Genomic DNA, 17,372 nt, shown 5'->3' on the forward strand with positions numbered 1-17,372 from the left:
TAAATTTTTAAATTTTAATTTCAACTAATATTATGTGTGTGAGCATAAGTTAAAAACAAAGCAACATAAGGTTGCATTCATGGACCTTGCATGCAACCCAAGTGAGAACCTCATGCAACCATGTTGTTCAAGATGTTTTTGAGTGTGTGAGGTATACCTTATTAGATATAAGTTATCATTGATGGAAAATGAAAACATGGGTGCAAGCAGATTGGTCAAGGAGAAAAACGATTGGATTTCAAGTGAACTTGGACATTACTCAAACGGATAGAGCCATGAAAGAGACTTCCAGTGGTATATGCAAGTCAAAAAATTCCCCCCCCCCCCCCCCCCCCAGATCAAACTTTATTGTAGGTCAAAGCTGAAGGGTTAAAAGGTCAAAGTTGTAGAGCTAAAGTTAGCGATATTTTATTAGTTGATGATAGTTTTGCATTTGGAAAAACATGTGGTTCCCATAGTAGACTAGCTTGTGGAGACTGACATGTAAACCTTGTGGAAGTTCGAAGGGAGATGAACACCATGCCTCCCCTCATATTCATCATAAAAATTGCATTATCCCATGCACACCTAAGGGTTAACAAAAGGGGGGTCTACTATTGTTTGTATTTCCAAACAACTGATTAGAAGATCGACGATCCTCATTAATAGTGGATCCCCTCCTCATTTTACCACCAAACTAGACAAGGGGTGTCTGCAAAAACAACGTTAGTAACTAGAGTGACACGACATGATAAGGAACTAGGAGGACATGGCCGAGTGACTAAGTAGAGGAGAAAGTATTGATTGGTGGAAGCCAACAAATGGGGAGGCCCCACTTGATAGCTCAACTCAGAATTTTTTGCTTTAGAGATCCAAAGGTAGGAGTGAAATAAAGTCTCAGGGATATGGGAGCTACTATAAGGCGGCAAGATGAATTGGCATAGTGGAGCCATTAGAGGCAGTGCATGAGGCGAGAACATACAACAGTTCACCCTGAAGGAAATGAAATAACAAAGGAATTTAATGGAAAATACAAGGTTGGGACCCTAGTTCCACCATATGTTGACATGTACTTTTGGCCATATGGAAAAATCAAAAGATGACACATGGCACACCTTTATTGGCTAATGGAGGTGACGAAGAGACGCAATGGCACGATTATGTCAACATGATGTGGATCCAAATAGGGTTTGACAGATCGCATGCAAATTTGGCATTTCCAGGTACCCAAGTGGGCCAAAAATCGATGGCACATGATACCACTTGGATAGTGACACACGACACCCTTGCAAAGGTCACATATAGGCTAGAAGAAACATCATCCAAATAACTCTGTCATTGGTCCAAGTGTGTAAGGTGAGGTAACACAGGTACATGTCGACCTCGACACCAAACAGTTAGGGACTGTGGAATTATTTTAGCAAGTAGCATGGAGATTATTTGGGTTGAAAAGTCGTTGAGACAAACTAGACTATATATGTCATATAGAGTGAAAGTGGAGGACCAATCAGAAGAGCACAAGTGGCATGGTCGGTCCTCACAGGACACATCATCCTAGAGGATTGACTCCTGAAGAATACATATGTGGTTCATTGATTTTAGCTAAGGATAAAGGGATTCGGGCTAAAGGCTATGCACCATGAATTGGTCTTGTGTGTGTGGTGTGACCACAAGCGTGGAAGGTTTAGAGCTAATGGTTAAAGCCCTTAGGGAAATAATGTAGAAGGACCTAGTGAATGTTTGTAGCGTAAAGCGCTCATGCCTAAAATTGTTCTAGAGTCGTGATTTAAGTCCCCATGGGCCTATGCTAAGGGCCTAATACATAACCGTATTGATAGGTTAACGGGGGCTTCATTGACGAAGCAATACCATATCACGTGCATTCCTATTGTGGTATAAAAAATAAAAAATAAAAGCCTAAAACAATATATTGACTATATAATAAAGGATAAGAGGAGTTTTATATATTATATATAATATATATATATATATATATATATATATAGATATAGATATATATATATATATATATATATATATATATATATATATAGATATATATATATATATATATATATAGATATATATTAAGAGATAATTTTTATATCAAATATTGGCCAAGCAGGCGGCTAAAAATAGGCAGAGTATCAGGGCCCATGGGAGAGAACGAAATCCCTATTCGAAACCTCTGCAACAAATGTTCGCAACCTTCTGCAATCTCTATTCACAACCTTTGTTCGTAACCTAATATTCAAGCATATGATTTGCCTTTTCTTCATTAGCTGGTCCAATTGTTATCTCAAAGGCCATGATATCCCTCTGTCATACATCCTATGTACCATACCTACTAACAACCCTTGTTCAACTTGCATTTTGGCAGAGCATGATACTGTACTTATCCATAGAATATAGAAGAGGTGGATACTTGTGCAACTCTAATAGAAGGTGCTCTTTCAATAGATGAGACATGTGGAATGATTGCAAGATTTTGTGACATGTATTTCATTTCATTTTAATTTATGTTACTTTTTGTTAAATCTTTAAATTTTAATTTCCTAATATTATGTGTGTGAGCATAAGTTAAAAACAAAGCAACATAAGGTTGCATTCATGGACCTTGCATGCAACCCAAGTGGGAACCTCATGCAACCATGTTGTTCAATATGTTTTTGAGTGTGTGAGATCTACCTTATTAGATATAAGTTGTCATTGATGGAAAATGAAAAAATGGGTGCAAGCAGAGTGGTCAAGGAGAAAAACAATTGGATTTCGAGTGAACTTGGACATTACTCAGATGGATAGAGCTATGAAAGAGACTTTCAGTGGTATGTGCAAGTAAAAAAATTCCTCCCTAGATCAAAATTTAATGTAGGTCAAAGCTCAAGGGTTAAAAGGTTAAAGTTGTAGAGCTAAAGTTAGTGATATTTTACTAGTTGATGATAGTTTTGCATTTGGACAAACATGTCGTTCCTTTAGTAGACTAGGTTGTGGAGAATGACATGTAAACCTTGTGGAAGTTCGAAGGCAGATGAATGACATGCCTCCCCTCCTATTCATCATAAAAATTACATTAGCCCATGCGTACCTAAGGGTTAACAAAAGTGGGGGTTTGCTATTGTTTGTATTTCCAAACAACTGATCAGAAGATCTACGATCCTCATTAATAGTGGATCCCCTCATCATTTTACCACCAAACTAGACAAGGGGTGTCTACAAAAACAACGTTAGTAACTAGATTGACACGACGGGATAAGGAACCAGGAGGACATGGCCGAGTGACTAAGTAGAAGAGAAAGTATTGATTGCTGGAAGCCAACAAATGGGGAGGCCCCACTTGATAGCTCAACTCAGAATTTTTTGCTTCAGAGATCTAAAGGTAGGAGTGAAAGAAAGTCTCATGGATATGGGAGCTACTGTAAGGTGGCAAGATGAATTGGCATAATGGAGCAATTATAGGCAGTGCAAGAGGTGAGCACATACAACAATTCACCCCGAAGGAAATGAAATAACAAAGGAATTTAATGGAAAATACAAGGTTGGGACCTTAGTTCCACCATATGTTGACATGTACTTTTGGCCATATGGAAAAATCAAAAGATGACACATGGCACACCTTTATTAGCTAATGGAGGTGACGAGGAGACGTAATGGCATGATGATGTCAACATAATGTGGATCTAAATAGGGTCTGATAGATCACATGCGAATTTGGCATTTCGAGGTACCCAAGTGGGCCAAAAATCAATGGCACATGACACCACTCAGTTATTGACATATGACACCCTTGCAAAGTCACATATAGGCTGGAAGAAACATCATCCCAATAACTCAGTCATTGGTCCAAGTGTGTAAGGCGAGGTACCACAGGGACATGTCAACCTTGACACCAAATAGTTAGGGACTGTGGAAGTATTTTAGCAAGTAGCATGGAGATTCTTTTGGTTGAAAAGTCATTGAGACAAACTAGACTATATATGTCATATAGAGCATGGTGGGTCCTCATAGGACACATCATCCTAGAGGATTGACTCCTGAAGAATACAAATGTGCTTCATTGATTTTAGCTAAGGATAAAGTGATGGGGGCTAAAGGTTATGCACCATGAACTGGTCTTGTGTACATGGTGTGACCAGAAGCGTGGAAGGTTTAGAGCTGATGGTTAAAGCCCTTAGGGAAATAATGTAGAAGGACCTAGTGAATGTTTGTCGTGTAAAGCGCTCATGCCTAAAATAGTTCTAGAGTCTTGATTTAAGTCCCTGTGGGCCTATGCTAAGGGCCTAAGACATAACCATATTGATAGGTTCACGGGGGCTTCATTGACGATGCAATACCATATCAATTGCATTCTTATTGGGGTATAAAAAATAAAAAAAGCCTAAAATAATATATTGACTATATAATAAGGGATAAGAGGAGTTTTATATGTTATATAAAAATATATATATTATAAGATAATTTTTATATTAAATATTGGCAAAGTGAGAGGCCAAAAATAGGCAGACTATCGGGGCCCATGGGAGAGAGTGAAATCCCTGTTCAAAACCTTTGCAACCACTGTTCGCAAACTTCTGCAATCTCTATTCATTACCTTTGTTCGTAACCTTCCGCAACCAATATTTTCAGCCTCTCGCAACCTCTATTTTTCTAAGAGGGAGCACATGGAACCTCTATTCTATTGGGAAAATGTAGGAAACATTCACCTATTTGTAAACTAATGGGTTCTAGTTTCAAGTTCAGGGCCTATCTTATCTTAAAGTCACACAAAGTTGAATTGATGGACCCTGGTGATTTGTCACAAGTAAAAAATCATTGGGGAAACATCCCCAGTCTTAATGTGAAAGTGGGTTCTTGGAGTTAGGCTTGACCTCTACGAACGACCTGCTTAAACTTGGAAAAAAACCTTCATATTATTTTGGAAAAATGTAGTATCTTTTAACATCAAACATTTCCCAAAAATGATAACATGAAACAATTTACCAAAAATGTTTTCTGTTAATATATCTACAATGATAAAGAGCCTCTTTTTTTCGCTATTTGCTATGATTTCTATTTAGTTCTAGGTATCCCTTGGAAAAACACTTATCAGAGGCAAAACGAAATTGCAGCATCAGGATAGATCTTTGATGTTATGTATGTGCATATTGTTGACTTTGTGTAGAAATTGTTGAAGTCATAAAGAGGCTCACGAAGATGGATGTGGAGTTAACTATAGAATAAAGGAATTTAGTCTTTGTTTAGTATAAAAATGTGATTGAGGCTTGGTGAGCATCGTGGAGAATAATTTCTTCCATTGAGTAGGAGGAGGAAGCGAAGGGAAATGATCACAATGTGAAGTGTATCAAAGAGTATAGACAGAAATTTGGAGCAAAGCATTCTAATATTTTCCATGATATTATGACCATCATTGATGAACACCTCATTCCTTCCTCCAGTATTGGCGAATCCACTGTTTTTTACTATAAAATGTAATTTTTCTTATATTGACCTGTGAAATCTTTGTTCAACATGGATATTAAGCTTTTGGGTTTTCTTATTTTTGAGGTTATGGATGTTGGGTTTTTGTTTTTACATAGGAAGGATAATACTACCATTATCTCGTTGAATTCAAAACATGAAATGAAAGAAAATAGGCCACCGACTAATCCTTTAAAGTTTACCAGGTAGAAATCTAAATTTAAAATTCGATGTATTATAAATTTTAACTATTGAAGGGTTTAATAGTGTAACTGAAAGATAAGGAAATGTTTAAATTTATTAGTGATCTACCTGACAAGAGGATTTTGTTTCCCAAAGGGTACATCATGTGGTGAAGTTTATTTTTATGGTTGCTTTCTGAGAATTTGAACTGAAATTGTAGATCTAGGGAATTGTCTATTTCTCCACTAAGCCCATTTTGTTTTGAGGATTTCTAGTGGAAGGAATGATTTAGGTCCTAGTAATTTCTTTTGTTAGCTTGATTATAATTGGGTAGTCATTAATTTCTCTGCCAATAGAAAGTTGGTTTAACTTTAATTTTTTCACCATATTGTATTTATACCAGAGACTGTGAACTGCATACTAACTATTGGAGTATCCTCAGGATTTGCTATGCAACATGTGAAAATTGATAAGTGGGATTGTGTTCCTCTTCTAAAACAAGTTGATATATGGGTTAACAATCATGCAACAATACTCTTTTAATTCACTTGATGCACCATAATTAGAAGAATTTACATCACTAGAAGAGTTTGAATTTCATGCTCACTATTGGAGACCTTTTTATTGATCAGATCTTGGGGAGATTCTATGAAACATGTGAAAACTGATAGGTGGGATTTTTTTACTTTCTAAAGAAAATTGATATCTGGGTAAGAAGCATGTGACAATGGTCTTTTAATTTTCTTGAAGCTCTATCAGTCCTTTGTGAATGGTGGTAGTTGGAATGCAATGGTTTTCATTGGTTTTGATTATGCCCTTATTAGATATTTAAAAATTGAAGCTAACACAATGGTTCTTCTTGAATATTATATTATACCCAGGTAAATATAATGGTTAATGGGTTGGCTCTCTGTTATTTTCTTCCAATGATTTATTGGGTTGACTAATCTAGCTTAGATGGTGTTGTAGTGTATTTCTAGTTTTTTATTTTTGAATTTCATGTTTCACTATTCCTTGAGGGTTATATGAAATAGAAAATAAAGTCACTCTCATAGGTTTCCTTAAAGGTGCATAGACAAAACTTAGAATATAGCATATAGAATCAATTAAATCCAATCTTTTTGTCCTTCCTGAGAAGTCTTTTAGCATGTTAGCAAGACTTAGCTCATTTAACTTCACTTGTTATTTTAAGTGGTCCATATGTTTTAATTTTCCTGACTGCAATAATGTAGGAGATAACCTTAAATTGTGTTAGTTGTTAATGAAGATTATCCTAGATTTCATCAAGTACTCATATCACTTTAGTGATTAATTTTGAACAGATGTAATAAATTGTTTTCTTCAAGGGTATCATGTAAACTTTTAACTTACTTCTCCTAGAGTATTACCTTTCATGCTTGGCCTCGTAAAGTTAACTTCTATTACTAGAATTGTCCGCTAATTTGAATTAAATTTGGATATGTTACAGAGAATGCTTGGATAAGGTTTGGTGGTAATTATTGGTTACTTTTATTACAAGTGTCTAAAAAGTATCAAGCAAATTAATATGGTAAGTTTGTTGCTTTGTAGTTATATATAATGGTAGTTGTATCATTGTTTTTCCTACTGTGAAGGTGTGGCATGGAATACAGGGTTCTCGAACGTGTATCTTATTTACATGGATTCTTAAGTTCACATGGTTGAGGAAGGTTCCAATGCATATTTATATTCAACATTAGACCTGAGTGAGTCTAAGGTAGGATTATGTGAAAGTCCCCATGTGTTTTCTATTTTGGCCTCTCTTCTAGATAGAGTTGTACAAAGTAATGAAAAGTTACTGGAGGTTACTAAGAAGCAAGAAAAATTAATAGTTTTTCTTGTCCTACGAGCACCCAACTTAAGCATTCAAAGTTACATTGGTAGACTTTTCAAGTACTCAAACTAAAACCCATCATGATTTACTCTTTGTTATGTGTACATTGATATATTCATCCATCAACAACTAGATGTTCCTACCACCTCCTTGAATGTTAACCTTCTTTTGGTCACAAGTGTAATGGTTGCAACAAAGTTTTTTGATGATGCATAAGTGTGGGTTTAAATTAAATGTTGTTTGGGATGTCATCACAAATAATTTATATCCTTTTGCTGCATTAAAAGCTCATAATTATTTCAACTTTTTAACATTTACTTTGTAGGATCTTATTTCTCATTTACATTCATTTCCTTTCACTGTTTAATTAATCAATGTATTTAATTTACTCAAGTTTCCTCCCTTCAACGAAAGTGAAAAATGATCGTTGTTATGAGGTAAATTATCCATTCTATTTTGTTCTTGTTGCTTCTTTATATCCTTTTTTTCTGTTGAACTGGTAGATTCTTTAACAATGCGTATTATGAAAAAGTCGGGGGTGTAAGAACGTTAGAAATGAATAGATTGGAAATTGAATTTTTATTTAATATGGACTTCAAATTGAAAGTAATATTCAGTACATTTGAAAGGTATTGTTTGAAGTTAGAGAGAGAATTTTTTGGTGGTGGTGGCTACCAAATTGAGCAACCTCTCTATTTTGTTTGTGGTCACAATGGATTAAATAATAAATAGGAAACACATGGACAATCAGTGGTGCCAAGGTTCACCTATGGTGCTGTATAGGGAGAAACTTCCTTGTAGTCAAGAATATTAGTGTTGGTTGAGGAGAAGCTGCCCTTGAGGAACTATTCCGATAAATTTCTACAAGGTTTCAAATTTCCATTCACTCTATTAGTTTATTTACAATTTAACTACTTTACTGCAATTTTTGTTTGTATCTATGCATTAGGCTATTGAGTGAAAACTAGTGTAGTTGTCCTTGTTGAAAAGTCTTTAGTTTCCTTATTATAATATTGATGGTACTTTCGATTAAAGTACTTGGGTCCAAAGAGTTTGGGCAGAGTAGTCATTCATTACAATTTACAATGCATTACTACAGACAACTTCAAGTACTGTAGAGTCAGATTTAGCACCAATTCATCCAATCAAGCTTGGATTGGCCTTGAAATTCTCTATTTTCTACTATGAAATATTAAATTCACCTGAAAGGTATGCATGTTTCGCTTTTTTCACTGATATGAAAAGTAGGCTTAAGTAGCCTAGTCCATTTAGAAATTTTTAGGAGTATATGCCAAATTTGCTATGACATTTTTTCATATATATTATGTGTGTTGTAAGGCTTGTCATCTGGCCAAGCAAGCTTTTGATGAAGCTATTGCAGAACTTGACACCTTGAGTGAAGAGTCATACAAAGATAACACTTTAATCATGCAACTCTTGAGGGATAATCTCACTTTGTGGACATATGATCACTTGGAAGATGGAGGTAGGATTGATTTTGCTATTAATTTCTCCATGTTTTGTATGGATAAGCATTAGATAATTTAGTTGACTGCATTGATCATAAATATATTTGTTTGTTGCCAAACGTCTATCAGATAACATTTGTTTAATATTATGCCATAGTGAGGCAAACCTAAAAGTAGTCTTAATATTAGTTTGGCCCATGTCCTATAAGACACAATGTCAAAGATTTTGTATGTTTTCTGTACTCCTTGGTACTTTGTCTTTCACAAATGTTGTTACCTTCTCAAAAAATGACCTCGGATTCTTTTTCAAAAACAACTAATATTCATGTTAAGGAGCTTTTTCGATTATCAAAAGTCACATCACAACTTACTTTCCATATAAGAGAGTAGTGCATTTAAGAACAGACTAGAACAACCGAGTCAGCTTCCCATGCAACCGAGGGTTGCTGCAATTAGCTTCTCTCCAATGAAAATAGCTAGAGAAGACATTGTGAAAACTACCAACTAATATGAGACCAAAAACTTTATCAAAAATTAATTGTTCCAAATTATGTGCTTTAAATTCTTTCCTCTCCATAATGCATAGAGAACCCATTGCCGATACCAATTCTAGGAAGTCTATACTTTCTAGATACTCCTGGAATTGATTCTCGTCATTGAAGTATTTTAAGATTAAAAGATTTAGTGTTAAGTAGATAGTATTTAGGCTTTTTTTTGCAACAATGAGCATTCATCATTATAATGAGTGTCGTAAACATCTCAATTTTATCATGAAAAATTTGTGAAAACACGATTTTGTAGCCTTGCTTATGTTTGCCATTTTTACCGATATTTTGGTGGAATCTTAATTTTGGTGATGTTTGTTGATTTTTATGGATATTCTGTATTTTTATGATTTTTTGGTTTTTTGGAGCCTTGCTGATTTTATCCTGATGTCAATATTTGCAACATTGATTATAACTGACCATCTGGAATTAAATGTTATAATGATACTACTGCGCTTGGGGTTCTAATGATAGTATGGCATATGAGAGGGAAACATTGATTATAACTAACCATCTGGAATTAAATGTTGTAATGATACCACTTCGTTTGGGCTTCGAATGACAGTATGGCTTATGAGAGTTAAATTATAGGATAAATTCATCATCATGCCACACTTCAAAGTCTGTTTCTCCAAACTGACTCAAAGTATATGATGGCTATGTTAACTCTGTCATGAGTGTCAGTCATTTTGATTATTTATAGGTAATTAGTCTTCTACTTCTTACTATGTATCAGATTCCTGGAAATATCATTCCATGCAAACTAATCAATTTGATCTAGGCCTCATAGTTCGTTCCATTTACAATGTCCTTTAATTGAGAGGAAGTTGTTATCTAACTTTATAAGTGAGCTAGGAGAGCCATAAGTAATCCAAGAACACTAGATATTTCTACTGCTAAAATTCAATCCAACATTAAATTCCCATAGAGTCCAACTCATATGAAAAGGTATGATTGGCCAAGAATCAAAATTTTGTAATTCTCTTTAGAAGGGAACCCTAAACTCTAAGTGTTATCCATTAAATAAATGTAGCCCTGGTACTAAAAATATTCATGGGAAAAATAATATGACGTCTGATTCCATTTTCCATGCAAAATTCCCACTTATGGTCCTAACCACTTTGTTGTTGAAGCAGAAGCCCTGGGTGCTAACATCTAATAGACCAAGATTTTGATGTTCTTTATCTAGTTTATATATCTTCCAAGAAATATTAGGTAAGAATTTCCACCTTCCTAGTATGTGCCATGTATTATTCTGAAGGACCTTCTCCAGCTTGTACTACTTTGAGTCATTGGGGAATCAGTGGGAGGAGTAATGCACATGACTAGTTGTGAGGATGTGGGAATGCATGTCGTTCTTTGCAGCTAATGAAAACTCCCTATTTTATCACCTTGGAATATTAATCTCAATTTTATCAATCATCCACTCTCACATTAAGTGGCTAGAAAGTAAACTTCATTGCATTTCTTCCACACACAAAATAAAATCAACACAAACAAGTCTCCAAGCATATTGAAACTCTAAGACCCAAGGAAGATAATCTCCTAACTAGGAAGCCTTCATTGAAATGGAAGCTGAGAGGCTATTGGCTACACAGGGAGTTTGCTTAGAGCCATGCAGACTTGGCTAAGAGACAAAATGGAAAAAGACATTTTAAGGTTTCAACTTGCCTATGGTGAGGAACACATAGATTTTGAACTCAATGAGTCCAAGGTAAGGGAGTCTTCTATCTATAGATAGACCCACCTTCGACTAATGACCAAATGAACAAATATTTCTTGGGATCTAATGCTAGCTTCCACATGCATCATAGTAAGAAGTGCCAATTCTTTCACTTGGATCTTAGGTGCTAGATATTATTAAGATGCCTATTAAGAATTGGCCTGGTGCAAATCCTATTGTAGTTGTTGACATGCTTGTATTTGGGAAAGTTTCGGATTTGTCCCACTTATTGAAATATTAAAATAATCAGTTCTTTGTTTAACTTATTAATAGTATTTATTTCAGATTTAAAAAAAATGATATCTAATATAATACAGTGCGAAAACCCCTTAATACTTAAATTCAAAAGTATTTATTTCATCTTTCTAAAATATCACAAATTGAAATCAAAAAGAAATATATATGTGTCTAGTAACTTCTTCATGTAATTTTGATAAAATTCAAAATCAAACTTACTTTACAATCATATTATTATACAAAAAAAATTCTTTATCTCATCATATTAATTAAATATCTAACTTAATTATAAGTTTAAAATTAAATTATTATTATCCATACCATAATCGTTTTTAAAAATAAAATATTTATATTACAAATTTTTGAAAAATCTTAGTTGGATCGTAAGCCTCCCACTATCTTCGAGAAGGCATATTTGAAAATGCCATTGAAAGTAACGCACACCAAATAAAAATGTGGCTGTAATAGAATCCATTATGAAAGTCATACGCAAAGGTAAACAATAAAACAAATCATCCGACCAAAGTGACCAAAGATTCTCTCTCAATATAGACAATAAAATAAATCATGTAAAATCATAACTTTTAAGATCACTCTATTTTGAGAATTGAGTACCAAATGAGCATTTTGACACAAATTTAATTTATTTATTTTAAATAGTGAACCAATAATAATAATAATAAATTAATTTTTACATTTCTATGAATTATAAGTGTTTAAGTAAAATTCGGCATTAGTTTATTCACAAAATATTTTGTTTCTAAAGAGTTTGTCATTTTTGGGATACTAAGAGGGTTTTTTCATTTCCAAAACATTTGCAATCTTTTCTCATTTCTAAAACATTTTCCACACTACCAACTTTCTTGATTTTTTAAGGCAACAAAACTGTACTGATTTAGGAAAGCTTCTCTCCCTTCATTTTTATCATAAAAATAAAATATTAAAAAATCTCAATTAATATCTTATTTTCTTAAGATCCTATAGTCACATTGATCTTAGTGAACGTTAATAATAATCATCATAATCCTCATCAACATGTTATTAGTTTAAAAATTTACTATGACAGTGACACATAATTAAAACTTTCAAAGCAATTTTCCCCGTGATGCAAGATTATGTTCTAAAATAATTTAAAGTGAATTGATATACAAGTTAAACATATATTTATTTTAAAAAACATATAATCATATTTTTAATCATAAAAATTTATCCTTGATTAATTATGGAGATTTTTAATTTATAAACTGATTTTTGTTAAAATATCATAAATTAACTTATCAAAACCACATAAACAACAACTATCTCACATTTATTTATATTATAATCTTTTAAATTAATCAATTTAATTAAAATAATAAAAAAATATTTCTCCTTTATAATTATTACTAAAAATAATAAAAAATATTACATAAAATTAAATCCCTTACGGTAAACTAAATAATAATTAAATTCAAATTATAAAACTTTATATCACAATATAAATCCCTTATTTTAGTACTGGAGATTGCAAATTGCACCTTTTCATATCAACGCATCTGCAGATGAAGGTTTGTGTACGTCACCACAAGGTAGCTCCTGCGTTTTTGGGAGGCCTGCATAGTCGAGGTTCCGCTGATGTCTCCCTGACTTTCTTTGTTGTTTCTGCGTAGTTAAGGTTCTGCGGATCTCCTTGGATTTCTCAGTTGTCTTACTGTCTGCTACAGGAATGGTCAGGATCAGCAATGGCTTCATAAAAGTACAAAACTAGCCACAACAATCCTCATCACATAACTAACTCGCCAACCCCATCAACAAAAAGGAATTTGTATCGAGCAGACATGCTTCTCTGAAGGCAAAAGTTAAAACCTATTGAACCTTCTAGACATATACACGATGCTTTCCTTGATGGCCTCTTGTCATGGTTTTGTTTTTTCCTAAACCCTAGGTTGCTTTTTCAATTCTCGTGGGTTGCATAGGAACTCGACCGTAAAAACAAATCCAGTACATTTAATAATACAATCTACTTCCAACTTATCTGCACCCTTAGGGTATAAAAGGTATAATTATTATTACTAAAACATAAGTATGGTTAAATTGTAGATTGAATAGGATATTTTATTCTAATCATTAAGATTATGCGCATTATCCTTAAATATTGTTGCGACACATGTTTCTCGGCAAAACAAAACATCGTGAGATGGGAAATAAAAATCTCAAACTTACCCAAAAAAAAATCAAGGATGTTTCCAAATTCCAATTTAATAAAAATTAAGGTATTGAAATAATCAACACTTTGTTTAATTTTATATTAATTAATTGTTGTTAATAGTATTTATTTCTTATTTTTAAAGCCATACAAGTTCAAATAAAAAAGAAGTAATACATAGAATTGTCTGGCATTTGAGGGTTTTGCTGTTTTGTTGGTAGGGATCAGAGTTTTTACCCTTAACTCGATGCTCTTGATTTTTAGAGAGTAGCTTTTACTTGGTCCACGGGCCTACGTGGATGGTTGTATTTTATGTAAATTATTTTCCGAATTAATGATAATGAAGGTACCACTCTTGCTTTAGCAAAAAAAAGTTACTACTTATACAAAGAATTTGAATAAAGTTCAAAATGAAACTTTGTAATCATATTTATATATAGAGATGGATTTTTTATCTTACAAATAAAAAAATCTCATACATTAATTTAATTATAATTATAATTTTTTTTTTTCAAAGGTGGAAAAATTTATCATAATTCAGTTGTCAAACAAGCCTTGAGGATAACCATCCTTAGCTTTTAGCGTGAATGAAAGCTCACTCATAACCCTTGTTCAAGGAAAATCACATCCACTTGGAATAACTCGCTCGTAGTCCTGCCAAATGCCTCTAGGTGTTAGGCTTGGCAAGGGTGACGAGCTCTTAGACAAACAAAATTAGTTTTAAGGAAATTAAATTATTAGTATTCGTACCATAACCCTTTTTAAAATAAATATTTATATTACAAAGATTTTTTAGAAAATCTTAGTTTGATCGTAGGCCTCCCACCATCTTCGAGAAGGCATATTTTAGAATGCCATTGAAACAACAGCAACTGCGTAAGTGGTAGTCCCTGCCGACATGCCCAGGTTATAACATCGTATACGAAGCAACATAAGCAAGATACTTCAATGCCATCCAAATTATATAGAGGCAGCAAAAACGAAGTTTCCTTCCCGATGCGAGTGATCCCCATTGTTGTGACCCGTGCCATGCTGGATTGATTGAGGGGCTGATGTATGATCTTCGTTTCAACATTGTAGGATATGGACGTGTTTCTTGTCTGTACCGTCAATTTACCTTCCTCTGCTTGAGGCCGGCTTGCTGAAACTTAGTATGAGTTTGAAACAACCGTAAAAAAGTAAAGTCGAGAATAAACAGGATGAATTGCAAGGAAGTATATTATATATTACTCACAGTCAAGCTTGGAAATCAAGTTAGGAAGGTATAAAACGAAGTGAAAGTGGATCAAACAGAACCGAATGAATAAATTAATAAAAAGCGGCAGAGGAGGTACTTGTCTTTCAAGCTTCCTATAATATCTGGGTTACACGTGTAATGCATGGAAAATATGAGTGTATGTACAAATATTGAATCGTTATTTTTTATGAGTATTTTTTAAATGAATTAAACGTATAATATGAAATAACATGCAAATCAAATAATAGAACACTTGGCACCATGCATGCATTCTTGTTGGATATGAGCTGATAGCGAGGATGTTTTCTAGCCCCTCACCTTGATTAGGTGATATGAGATGATAGCAAGAATGACCAAGGTTTAGGTCCCCAAAATTGGAATTTTGCTTTTTTATGTTGTAGAACAATTTGATGAAACATTTTTTGAGATGGTCTGAGGGTTGTTAGTTTGAGGGATTTTATCTGAGCTTGTATTCGATTGATTTTCCTTCTATTTTGACCCTGTAGTAAGCCTACTTCACGTGGTCTTTTGCCATTTTTTAGTGCTCGGGGAAGGTTGTTGGGTTCCACTTTTGGGTTAGTATAAGATTATCCAAATGCAAGAATGCAGAAGCACTTTCCATGCCAATGTCACCTTCTGAAGTGTTGTTCTGCAACATACATGGAGGAGAAATAGGGATTCATATAATCATTTATGCATTTTTTTAGAACTTCAATTGGACATTATACAAATATTTAAACTATTTTTAAATAGGAAAACGATCAAATTTCTGCAGCAGGGATCTATATCAATCCATGTATAATCAGATGTAGTGCCCACAGTGCATTTAACAAATCCCTCAAGAGATATTATAAGAGATTGGTATTTAAAACAATCATAGGATGTAGAGATTCAGAGTTAAATGCAGATCTACTACAGTGGATAATGGAAGGCTATTTAAGGCAACCAATTTCTTGAAACATGCGATGTGATTGTGAGTGTTATGCGCCCCTTTCTTAATATGGACACTTGAGCTGGGTATCCACGGTTACTTGTAGTAAGTCAATTGGCCTGAGAAGTACATGATATCGACTTATACATCAATACTTTTTTTGTTTTATTATTACAAATCCATTTTTCTAGTATGAATTACTATGAATGCATATTTTGGCCCTGCTAAGCTATTACTAAAGCATTCTACATTGAAGATAAGATAATACTGACAACATATGGCTAATATAAGCGCAATTAGAAAGATTCGCCAAATATGGACTTCCTTAATGAAAACAGAGCACTTTTGCCATTTTAAGTCATCGACACCAGGAAAAATAAATAACCTTCTTATTGTGCATCAGCTCCAGCCTCCATCTTTCCTTCTCAGAAGCATCCGCGCCTAGCCACTTGAACTCTGACAGACAAAAAAGAAACAAATATTGCATCGACTTTCGCAGTGTTCCCTAATTACTTAGGATGCCTTTTTCAGCTTTAATTTTTATGATAAATGAGCACACCCTTAATTTTTACGATAAATGTGCACACGATTCCTTCCATTTCCACGATGAATGTTATAATGGAGAATCTTTCACATCGAATTTGCACAGAATGTCCTAGATGCAGTCAGGGGAAAAACAAACAATATAAACACTTTAATTGCATTCTTCGAATAATTTGGTAATTATTAGACTGTTTGCTAATTATTAGACTGTTTAGAGTCTTTTCTATTAAATAAAACCTGAGACTATCATGATTTATGGAGGCAGACGCTATACACTGCATATTTTGCTAATTTTCTTGCATTTAAAGTTTTTCTTTTGAAAACTCCCTGAATATTGTATAACTCGATTTACGCTGGCAAAGGCTAAACGTTTTACATTTATACTCCACATATTTTGCTAATTGGTTGTAAGAAGACAGTGTACATAATCGTGTTATTCAATTGGCTCTTGGTTACTCAAGACCTAAAGCTATATGTGGCTCCTGAGAATGCTTATAAATGAAAGAGAGAAAAACACAATGTAAGGTTAATTACCCAAACATCAGTGGATGCCAAGCTCCAGGTAGTCAGAATTTGCCTCTTCAAAATCAATTGAAATATTTTCTCTATTTGGAAAGAGCATAAATGTTTAATCTGAGACAAATGAATGCATACTTGGTTGTAGAGGGAGACACTGCTTCAACCATTTTTGGTGTATGCTTTCCGCAGAAGAGGGCAACTTTGCAGTGGTGGGAATGTTGGATGCTGGATGTTGTAGGTGGTGCCCATGCTGAGCATCAACGAAAAACAATGTTGGATGCTAGATATTGTAGGTGGTGCCCATGCCTTGTTGAGCATCAACCGACAACAAGCTTATGAATTTCATCAACGTGCAACAAGCTTATGAATTGTTATGGATGCCTAGACACATTTTATGTTGTAGCACAGTATCAACTGGAATCAATGGGAAACAAGCTTATGAATGGTTATGGATGCATGAATGGTTATGGATGCCTGGACACATTTTAGGCGGCAGCGCAACATCAACCGGCAAC

At 34.1% G+C, this 17,372-nt stretch overlaps 2 pseudogenes; both read left to right on the forward strand.

Moving 5' to 3' along the window:
- Window positions 1–1,423: 1,423 nt before the first annotated feature.
- LOC149235664 (14-3-3 protein 7-like) lies at window positions 1,424–9,007 on the forward strand (annotated as a pseudogene).
- LOC149235665 (cyclin-P3-1-like) lies at window positions 7,292–8,200 on the forward strand (annotated as a pseudogene).
- Window positions 9,008–17,372: the final 8,365 nt, after the last annotated feature.

The sequence above is a fragment of the Pinus tabuliformis genome, chromosome 8 (genome assembly GCF_031772625.1).
Source record: "Pinus tabuliformis cultivar Carrire ecotype Pingquan chromosome 8, CPIR1, whole genome shotgun sequence".
NCBI classification, from domain to species: Eukaryota; Viridiplantae; Streptophyta; class Pinopsida; order Pinales; family Pinaceae; genus Pinus; species Pinus tabuliformis.